Source organism: Nelumbo nucifera, chromosome 3 (assembly GCF_055504915.1).
Source record: "Nelumbo nucifera cultivar China Antique chromosome 3, China Antique-T2T, whole genome shotgun sequence".
NCBI classification, from domain to species: Eukaryota; Viridiplantae; Streptophyta; class Magnoliopsida; order Proteales; family Nelumbonaceae; genus Nelumbo; species Nelumbo nucifera.
Genome location: NC_142651.1, coordinates 94800063 through 94808809, shown reverse-complemented (window position 1 = coordinate 94808809; position 8747 = coordinate 94800063). Strand labels below are relative to the sequence as shown.

Below are 8747 nucleotides of genomic sequence, written 5' to 3'. Positions count from 1 at the left end.
CTTCATTATGTCTTTCCTTGGGATCTGCTCCTCACACCAACCTCCTAGCCACATTCCACCATGTATTGAGAACATCTCTCCATGAATAATAAATATAAGTATAGAAGATGTTCTTGATGTGCGGCCAAGACATGCTGTGAGGTGTGCTCTATGAAGAGCAGATCCGGACAACAATTGGTTCATGGGTTGCCTATCTTGCTCAACTTTAGTGGTTGGCCTTCAAATTATCTGATGGCTATCTGCTCTAATCAGCAATGAGAATCAACAATCGAGGATCTGCCAACTCTGATAAGCAACTCCAAACTCCTCACTAGAGGCTAAGGGGAACTTTTCTTTATCATTTTTATCAATTTCCTTACGTCATGACTTGAATTTTTTTTTTGATAAAAACAAGAAAAGAGGAGCCACACATGGCGGGGGTAGCTCTTCCCCAGATGTCAGCACAAGATATAACCTTTAAGAAATAAGTCAACGAAGGTAAGAAATATGATTGGAATGAGCATAGTTAGCAAGCCAACCAGCAACTCGAATTCCTTCCTGATAAGTGTGATCATACTTGATGAAGTCGTCCATCCTCTTGACCAAAGACCTGCAACCTTTGATGATCCTTCTAAGTCTCCATAGAGGGTCCACTTGGCTCTTCAAACTTTCAATAACTAACTTTGAATCTCCTTCAATGATGCTGAATTTTTCGTTGAAATTGAGGGTGAGATTGTGGGCTTCCCAAACAACCCAAGCTTCAGCAAGATTAATAGTCATAATTCCTATTTCATAGGCTTTGAAGTTCAAAATCTGACCAAAGTGGTTTCCAGCCAGACAAGCAATGGTGCATTAATTGTTAATGCAAGAAGCATCAAAATTAATTGTTAATGCAAGAAGCATCAAAATTCCTATTTCATCCACTTCACTGGGTTGAATTGTTTACTAGGATCATTCATTGAATTACTGTCAAAACTCAAAGCAAATTCCATAAATGAGTTCGTAGCTCTGTCAATGATTATTGGGGACAGGAATTGACTTGTAGTCTGTATAACAGTATAAGTTATGACTGGAATTGAACGCCCATGCTCACTCTGTAGTCTGTACAACAGTATAAGTTAACTGTATTACTATTCTATATGAAAATTTTCTTCTTGGCTGAGTCTTGAGTAATGAGGTCGATTTTATATTAAACCACCATCTTTATAAGGGAAAATTCCCAATTAGTACCCCATACTTTGGACCAAGGACCAAGGGGACCAAGGTGTCATTTTGGTTCTTGTGTTGAGAATGGGACTCTTATCAATTCCTCTAATCAATTAACCAATTGTTAAGTGGCATTTGAAAAGACACAACTGCCCTTCAAGTATTTTTATAAAAACAGTTTTACGGAAGTACTTTTACAAAAGCACTTTTATGGAAGTACTTTTACGGAAACACTTTTACAAAAGCACTTTTACGAAAGCATTTTTATAAAAGGACTTACGAAAGTAGTTTTATGAAAGTACTTTTACGAAAGTAGTTTTATGAAAGTACTTTTACAAAAGTACTTTTGTGGGAGTACTTTTACGAAAGCACTTTAATGAAAATACTTTTACAAAAGTACTTTTATGAAAGCACTTGTATGAAAGTATAAAAGCACTTTTTGGAAAGCGCTTTTATAAAAGCATTTTTACGAAAGTAATTTTATAAAATAACTTTTACGAAAGTACTTTTACAAAACATCTATGCCAATTAGTAAACATTGACTATTGGAGACCTAGGATGGCAGTTTGTGAATATCAATACATTTTTTTTTTAAGAATGAAAATGAACAACATAAGACACTTGTCAGTCTGAAAATAATTCATTTTTAGGAAATAAGTGTTTGGTTCATAGCAATATTTTCTCATTCTGTCTATTTTTACCCATTCTTTTCCATTTTAGAATTTCATCTTGGATAAGAATGAGAAATAATGAGAAATAATGAGAATTGAACCACATGGCCTGAAATTCTGAAACATAGTCTCTCCTCAAACTCATTCGGCAGTTATGAATCTTGTCCACATTATGGTATCAAATAATTGAGAAGAAAAACTAGAATGCAACTACCATAATTGGTGTATGCTCTCCCTGCAATGCAGATTAAAATAGAGAAGCAAATGTAAGACTAAACAGTCATGACAAGCCTCAGCAAAGCAAAGAAACTAAGACCCTTTCCCAAGGCAGAAACTCCACTACTAGACACACCCCATGCTTGGCTATAGAATGACAAACCAAGAATATTTTTTGGATGGAGAATTAGATTGCTGTAACGTGGTAGTTCAGAAATATTAAGAATTTATAGTATAGAGACTTGAGCATTAGATGGAACAGTTTCAAGAACAATATCTGTAAATAGAACTGAAGGAAATCATTTAAGATGGTATTTGAGAGTGGATGCTTAGCGGTGACTCATTCCTATAAAACAAGAACAAGTAAATATAGGAAAAACATTGTAAACTTGTTTTCAATCAATGAAGTACTTCAAGCATTGTAGTTAGCAAAAGTACATTCATTCATTCTAATTGAACCATAAAATTTGCCCTTTATACACAAAGAATCATAAATGCAAAAGAAACAGAACTAGGTATGCCTACACAATGACCCTTTCCAGAAAAAAAAAAAAAATTAAATAAAAGGGCAGGAAAAGATTAGAATAATATTGTTCATTTTGCCCCCTAAAACTCAACCTGAAATGATTATAATGTACTCATGAGTAAAGAAAGTTAAATATTGAAAAAGTAATTTGTTTCCCTACATACTTTTGAAGTGTGATAGATGACGTGGCAGATCCAAACTGAGGAGTTTTAAGTCTTTTACCTTGCCCTGTTTGCTTTTCAGTAAGTAACTTGCCTAGATAAATGCACTACCTGGGTAAGTGTTTCTTGGGAACGACTTACCCGGGTAAGTGCATTTACTCATGTTCTTTTATTTCCCAAATAAATAAGGTAATGACCAATTTAACCATAAAAATCTATTATTAAAAAGGGTTTTTTGTGTCATTTAAGTGTTGACAACTTTTCCCAAATAAGTGATACCCAGAAAAATAAAATTTCCCTAATCTCCACATAAATCTAAAAAAAAAAAAAACTTAAGCTTTTTGATCAATGAAAATCAAAATCCTATTAACCAACTTTCCTCTTTCAAAATCCATAAAAAATAGGACCCCTAAAAGTTAAATTAAAATATCAAACCATAACGAGATAACACCCTTTAAACGCATGCATACAAAAGTTAAGACAAAGTATCCCATAACACCCTTTAAATGGCATGAAAAGCTGATTCCCATTGATGCTCACATTTAGTAATATGTGGCTAAAGTTCCTCATATTAATATAATGCCATGTCACCATCCAAAATTAACATGCTGTGTGCATGCTACTATGAAAAATGAAATCCGATTTCCTCCTTACAAAAAAAGAATCTGGCAACTCTTCCAAGGAACAAATTAAAAATTTTAGCATCCAAAATCTGTAAGTGTGTGATCAGATACATGAAAGCCAAACAAAAACTAGCAATAGTGAAACAATGTTTTTAACAATGGATGGCAAGAGACACAAGAAATGTAGAGATGTATCCTAAGGCTGTGTTTGGTTGAAGGAAAAAGTAGGGAAAGACGTAAATGTTTTTCCCTACTTTTTCCTTCAAACCAAACACAGCGTAAATGTTTTATACAATATTTCTATATTTTATATTTCAATTTGGTCTCTGGTTTTGTATTTCAATATTAATAATTTACAGGTATTGGCAACAGTTGACTTTTTTTTAGTTTTAGTTAGATGGCATCACTTTTGCAGGCGAAGCAATTTTGATGCTCATGTAATAGCTTAGCGAGCTAAGACTTGATCTAAAGTCTGAGAGTTGGTAGCTTGGTTGGAACAAAATGTGATTAAAAAATTCTATTGACACTTGCATCTTCAGAAGTCCATCCAAGAATTCAATACTTCAAATGTCAATACTTGCTATATATAGATGATAATAAGAACGACCCCTCCCTGCTGTTTCCAGGTTAATCCTCTCGTTTCTTCCATTTCATTTCCATTTAAGCTTAATTTGTTTGAGGATCTAGGGGCATCTGAATCTCCTCATCCGCCAGGATTGTAGGTGGACATGAGTAGGATTCTGGTTTGTTTTCTTGCTCACATTCTCTATTTTCTATTCTCTTCTTCGTGTTCAATTAACGCCCAAACTTTTGATTATCCCATCGCCAATTTCTCCACTTCTGGATCAACAACGGCTTACTTCCTCATTCAGTACCTTTCTCAGACGGGTCATTGGTAAGATCAATTCTTCTCAGAAGAAACTTAGCCGGTTACGGCCCAGCATATGCCAGTGGCTTCTACTGCAACGGCAACTGCGACTCTTATCTCTTTGCCATCTTGGTAGTCCAGACCAACAGCGGAGGTGGAATCGTGATGCCCACTTTGGGATTCCCACAAGTAGTCTGGACTGCCAATCGAGACAAACCCGTCGGACTTAATGCAACCTTGCAGCTCACTGCAGATGGAGATTTGAATTTGAGGGACTTTGATGGGACTTTAATTTGGTCAGCATAGACCAGTGGTAAGTTCGTGGTGTGCTTAAACATGACTGAGACAGGAAATCTTGTGCTTTTTGATAGAAACAACGGTATCATCTGGCAATCTTTTGATCACCCAACAGACTGTTTGGTCCCTGGACAGAAGTTGGAAGGAAAGAAGCTGACTGCTAGCATATGCTTAACCAACTGGACTGGAGGCTTGTTTTCACTAAACATTACTAATAGAGGCTTGTTTCTCTTCACCGAGACTGATCCTCCGCAGGTCTATTTCATGCTGAAGTTCACTGATAACAAAACGGATGGAGAAGGACATCAGTCAGTTTCCTGAATGGAACTCTTATTGACTAAATATCGATCGCCAAGCAAAATCAAACAGATGGTAATAATATTACTTTGTCTTCAGCGCTGCCATCTCAGTATCTGAAGTTGGAGCCACACGGGCATTTGAGAGTTTATGAGTGGACGAGCGGATGGAAGGGAGTGACCGATTTGCTGGCGGGGCATTACTACGAGTGTAACTACCCCACGGTTTGTGGGGAATATGGTGTGATGATGCGCAATGGTCGGTCCTGGCTGCCGGTTACCTCGCCTTTGACGGAGCTGAAGGTGCCTGAAACAAAGAAGGAGCTGGAGATTTCCAGGGAGGAACCCGGGTTGAACACTCCGAATCTCAAATTAATACTCTTGATAAGGCAAGGGGAAATAAGAGATTTCAAGACCAGAAAGCACAAATATCACATACCTCTTTCTCTTGGGGGAGGAAGGCCTCTTATAGCCACCTGGTGCACTTACTCCCAAATTTCTGCTAAGTCAAGTATAACCGCCTCTGTGGGGGGCAGGCATAATCGCCACTATTCTCTCTGTCAGGGCCACCTCTGCCACAACTGAGATGGCGGTGGCAGGTGGCCGTTACGGCGTGATTGCTGTTTGTCAGACCCAGACCAATCAGGCGTGCTGCCTCAGAGTACGGATGTCAGGTACGGTTTCACAGTCACGCAACCTGGAGCCGAGGTGTCGGAGTGGTGCGCGAGGTGAAGTCTTGAGTTCGGATGAGTAGGTCCTACTATCCCGAAGTGCTGGCACATGGTCCGAACTGGCTCGAGGGGGGCTGGCCCCGGCCTTGCCCCTTGCGGGCTTCACTGTTAGCCTCGGGATCCTTTAGGGAGAGTTCGGGTTTCCTTTTGGGGAGCTCGGGAGCTCGGGCCTCTCTTTGAGGAGCTCGGGAGTTCGAACTTCTCTCCGGGATATGGCCGTGCTAAGTCATCGTGCCGAACTGGCATTCCTGCCAGGTCATCTCGTCTTCTTCCACGTGTCGCACAACCGAGGGGTCGGGCCAAATCTACCTCCATCATGGTGCTTGCTCAAATGGTAACTACAGTTGTCCCGATGGAACTGATGATGAGACTAGCTATTTCAAGCAATTAAATGGTAGCTATTTCAAGTAATTTCTCCATTGTCTTGTGAAGCTTCTCAGTATCACAAATTTCTTGCGTTGAAGGACATTACTTAATACACTTTTAATGCGGATGTTGCAAACACAAATGGCACCAGTATGGAGAGTTGTAAGCAGGTTTGTTTGAAGAGTTGTTCTTGCAAGGCTGTTTTGTCCGTTATTTTGATAATTCTTCTGATGGGAGTCGCTTTCTACCATCTCAACTGTTTTCCTTGATAAGCAACAACAAGGAAAAGATTCGTTATAACTCATCTGCATTAATTAAGGTGCAAAGTAATAGCACCACAATGGCTTCAGCATCAGATGTCTCTCCCATTCCATCCCTTCTTGAAATGAAAACTAACCATACTGCAGTAGTATTGGGTTCCAGTATTGCAACTCCGTTTGCTGTTTTTATTGTAGTTTGCATCTTGATTATTCTTTATAGGAAAAAAATTGATGATAAGGAATATGAGGAGGATGATTTGCATCAAGTACCAGGAATGCCTAGGAGGTTCTCTTATCAAGATCTCAAAGATGCAACAGAGAATTTTTGTAAGAAGCTTGGAGGAGGATTTGGATCGGTTTTTGAAGGGACTCTGGGAAATGGCACAAAAGTTGCAGTGAAATGCTTGGATGGTTTGGGTCAAGTCAAGAAAAGACACATGTTGGAAGTTGCATCTAGAGCTCATTCGCTAGACTCAAGAACGAAAATGGTGGAAAAAGGTTTGAAACTAGAAAATGTGGAAATGAAAATGTAGCCACCTCTTCACAGAGTGAATGTTGACAGGGTGGAGAGAAGTCAGTGGGAGAACAACTTACAGCCACCAGGGCTGAATATGAGAAGTATAGCCGAATTATCAATCATTTGGAGTCCACTGCTACAACTCCTTCAGAGACTATTCCTTCCTCTACATATGCTCACTCAAGTATTCGTGCCACTATCCATCATGCTTCTGTCTCAAGTACTCATAAAACCCCTTGGATAATTGATTTTGATGCTTCTAACCATATGATCAGTGTTTCACAGTTATTTACCTTTTACCAACTCTTTTCTAGTCGAGATAAGATATCCCTTGCTAATGGCTCTCTTGCCCCTATCACGAGAAAGAGAGACACTAAGACATCTAATGCCCTGACCTTATCATTTGTTCTTCATGTACCTAAACTTAATGTCAATTTGCTTTCAATTAGTAATTTAACTAAATCTCTGAATTGTAATGTAGCCTTTATTCATTCATATTGTGTTTTTCAGAATATGGAATCTCAAAAGGTGATTGGGAGTGGCCATAAGGCAAATGGGATCCATTTGTTAGACATACCTGAGCAAAGCCAAGTACAACCTAAGAAAGTGCTTTTGTTTCAAAGTCCACTAGTCGTATTATGTCTTAATCGCTTGAGTCATTTGTCTTTTTCTTCATTAAGTCAGTTGTTTCCAAAGTTATTTAAAAGGATTAGTCCATCAGGTCTTCATTGTGAATCTTATGAGTTCTCAAAGAATTGTAAGAACACTTATCCTTCAAGTAATAAAATATCGACTATTCCTTTTAATATTGTTCACTCTGATGTGTAGGGGCTTTACCATTTACCATGTATGAGTGGTTATAGATATTTTATCCTGTTTATTGATGGTTTTTCACGATATACTTAGATTTGCCTTATGCTTTCTCATGTTGAAGTGCTTAAACTTGTGCAACAGTTCCATGAGCACATACTTAGTTTAATACCCACATCAAAATACTTCAATTAAACAATGTTGAGGAATATTTTAAGGACTTTACCTCCTATCTTAAGAAGTTTGGGGATGTTCATTAGAGCTCTTGTGCCCGTACTCCACAACAAAATGGAGTAGTGGAGAGGAGAAATAGACACATTGTGGAAGTTGCAAGGAGCATTCTTTTTTCTATCAATGTTTGTGTGAAGTTTTGGGGTGATGCAGTTTTAACAACTACCTACCTTATTAACCATATGCCTTCTTGAGTCTTGGGGTTAAGATCTCTTTTTGAAGTCATCTTTCCTGGTATTAAGATTTTCTCTATTCGTCTATAGGTCTTTGGTTGCACTTGTTATGGCCACATTCCTAGTTCTAAAAGACACAAGTTTGATCCTAAGGTTTAGAAGTGTATCTTCTTTGGTTATGCCTCCACACAAAAAGGGTATTGTTGCTTTGATCCCATTAGTGGCACCTAGTTTGTCTGCATGAATGTCACCTATGCAGAGTCAATTCCTTTTTATAGTTGTTCTTCTGAGGGGGAGAGATCCCTTGAGTTGTTTTCTTCATCTCTTCCTTTGCTAACTCTAGTTGAGTTCTATGTCGAGTCCTCCACAATTACCCCTATTCCTATGGAGGGATCCTCTCCTTTTAAGTTTTCCATACCTTCTCCCCCCCTCTTCCTGCTAGTCCTCTAGTTTTTCCCACTCATCCTATTCTCCAGAGGTGGTACCAGTGGCAAAGGCAAAAGTAAACATAGGTTGGTCCCACACCTCTAGTTGAGTCTCAAGCACTTCTAATTATTGAAAAGATGACATATCCATCACCTCCTCCACCAGCACCCTCATTTCAAAACCTTGACCTATCCATTGCTTTGAGAAAAGGTAAGAGGAAATGCACAGTTCATTGTATTTCCAAACACCTTTCCTATGGCTTTTTGTTCCATCCTACTATGCCTTTCTAGCCTCCATTTCCTCCCAATCCATCCCAAAGTCTGTTTTAGAAGCCTTAACCACACTAGAATGGAGGGATGCTATGAGTACTGAAGTTGAAGCCCTTCATAA

General features: G+C 38.7%; 1 pseudogene; it reads left to right on the top strand.

The window, feature by feature from the left end:
- Window positions 1-3994: 3994 nt before the first annotated feature.
- LOC104586594 (G-type lectin S-receptor-like serine/threonine-protein kinase SD2-5) lies at window positions 3995-6733 on the top strand (annotated as a pseudogene).
- The last annotated feature ends 2014 nt before the right edge of the window (window positions 6734-8747 follow it).